Below are 2,570 nucleotides of genomic sequence, written 5' to 3'. Positions count from 1 at the left end.
CGAGGCAGGTGTTTTATTTAATCTGCATACTCGTCGGTGGGTTAGCCTTAAATATTCAATTTGCAGGGTATCCATGTGGTGTATTGACGTAGAAAGCATTCACTTGGCTACAGTATATTGAATTTCTTTTTTAATTCCCAAATTGCATTTCTCTCTGACTTTTGACTTTTGCTTCAAGAGGGTTACGGAATGGAACGAAATGGGAATGGGAATGGGGACAGGAACGGCCAAGCGAATGCGAATGCGAATATGAATTTGAGTATGCATTTTAATTTCCAGCAAAGTGCCCGGCGGCTGCGTGTGGTGCAGTGGTGCGAGCTCAGCGAGCAGCAGGCGGAGGCAGTGCATCCATCAAGTTCACACGCAGCACGCAATGGACCTGGACCGCAAGATCAGCCCGAAGCTGGGACAGCTCCAACACCATGGGTGTAATCGAGCAACTATCGAAAACTGAATTCGATAACTATCGACAATGTACATATTACGCTTTATAGTAATTAAAATAGAAATATATATATATATATATATATATATATACATAATATGCATTTATATAATGTATAAAATGAGCTATAGCCGATATATCGATAACAATGATGATTATTATAGCAAACGAAAGCTAGTCGGTCGATAACGATTATTGGTTAAAGCTAAAGCAAATATACTATAAATATAAAACAACTGAAAATGGCATGGCTTAAATTTTATATGAAAGGAAGTTATCAATGTTATCGATATTACTGATGCAATAGCTTGCCAATTCGATCGATTGACTTATATTTTGCCCTATCGATTATTCAAGTATTTGCCTGAAGTGGAACACAGGTAGTTTAAATGGTAGTTCTATAATCATATATGTGTAGGTACATATACTTAAAGTATATAATTACTCGTTTATCGATAGTTTACTCAATGAATACCAACAATGAATCGGTATAGGTCTATTTAAAATTGGTTGATTGTAGTCGAATGACATATAAAACCTATCGATTATCGATAGCACCGATCGTGAGTGACTGCCATCGCTGACAGAACAAGTGGCTGTCATTAATAATTAATGAGATCGAGTTAAGGGTGTTGCCAGGTCCCAGGTCCCAGGTCCCAGGTCGTCAAGTGCTCAGGTGTTAGGGGCTGGCAACCCACAACACGTGCGTGGCAAGCAACAATGAATTGGATTTTCGCTGCCGCACAAACGAATTTCGGCCATTGTATCTGGAGAGCAGCAACTGTATCTGAGAGATACTTTCAGCTGAACGCATCATCAGGCAGCCGCAGCCGCAGCAGCAGCAACAGCAACATCATCGTCTCGAGAACTGCGACCTGCATAGCCGTGAGGCAATTTACGAAATGCAACGCGTCCGGAATCGGGACACCGTTGCGACTGCCAACAGCCAACAGGCAACAGTCGACTGCTGACTGCCGACTGCCGACTGCCGACTGCTGGCTGCCAGGGGTCGGGGTCGGGGCCGGGGCCGGGGCCCACAAATGTAATACACACATCAGGCAAATAAATTAGAAGGCAACTCCTTTGGCAGAAGCGTCAGGAGCGCCGCGCCCCCGTCCAGTTCGTTTGCCTCGTTCGCAGTCGTACAAAATGGAGCCAGCGCGCTGCGGCGAGTAATGCCGACAATCCGTCATGCAGGTGTGAATGATTCATTAATTTCTCGCCTTCATACGAATTTTCAGTTAACATGCAAGCGGAACCAAAACGAGCCGCCGCAAAAGAGTTACGCAGCCAGCGACGTCGACAGCAGCAGCGGCAGCGGCAGCGACAGCGACTGCAACTGCGACGCATGCCTGCCAGCCACAGAGGCAGATCCCAAGTCGCGAGTCCCAATTTCAGACTCGCAATCCGAGTCTCAGTCTTACTTCAAGTCCAAGTCCCAGGCGCAGTCGCAGTCCCATCCCCAGCCTTAGCCCCAGCCCCAGCCCCAGCCCCAGTCTCAGCCTCAGCTTAACGTCTTCATTACGCACGGCCAACGTTTCCGCTCCGCTCCGCTCCGTTTGCCGCTGCCAGTTGCCAATTTCGTTTTGCATTTTCAATTTTGTGGCATTTCCTTCGACCAGGCAGCAACAGCGGGTGGGCATGCCCCCATGGCCTCTGCTCCTGCCCCTGCCCCTGCCCCTACTCCTGCTCCTCCATCCTCCATCCAGCTCGAGCTGCACCGCTGTGCGTTAATTACCTGATGAGCCCAAGGATCAAATGCCAATTTACACCTTTTCGGCTCTGTTTATATTTTTTTTTGTTAATTCATTTATTATTATCCTCTTCTTTTTTAATTGATTCGAGGCCCAATTAAATCTATTTTCAGTGTGCGGCTTATTAGCCAACTTACAGTTGGAATGCTCATCAATAGAGCCATTAAATACAGCATAAAATGTGAATTTGAATATGAATAGACTCTCATGGATAAATGAACTAATTGCTTACCAGATATGATAGATTATGAATACTCCCAAATATATATATGAATATGCTTGTATTTAAAAATAGTTTGATAACAAGTAATTGAATGTAGATGTACTCATGAATATATTATCGAATACTTTTCTACACGTGCAGTTTTAAA

Source organism: Drosophila arizonae, chromosome X, assembly GCF_054131065.1.
Source record: "Drosophila arizonae isolate 15081-1271.41 chromosome X, UAZ_ARI_1.0, whole genome shotgun sequence".
NCBI classification, from domain to species: domain Eukaryota; kingdom Metazoa; phylum Arthropoda; class Insecta; order Diptera; family Drosophilidae; genus Drosophila; species Drosophila arizonae.
The sequence above is the reverse complement of the archived record's forward strand: the minus strand, read 5'-3'. Positions refer to the sequence as shown.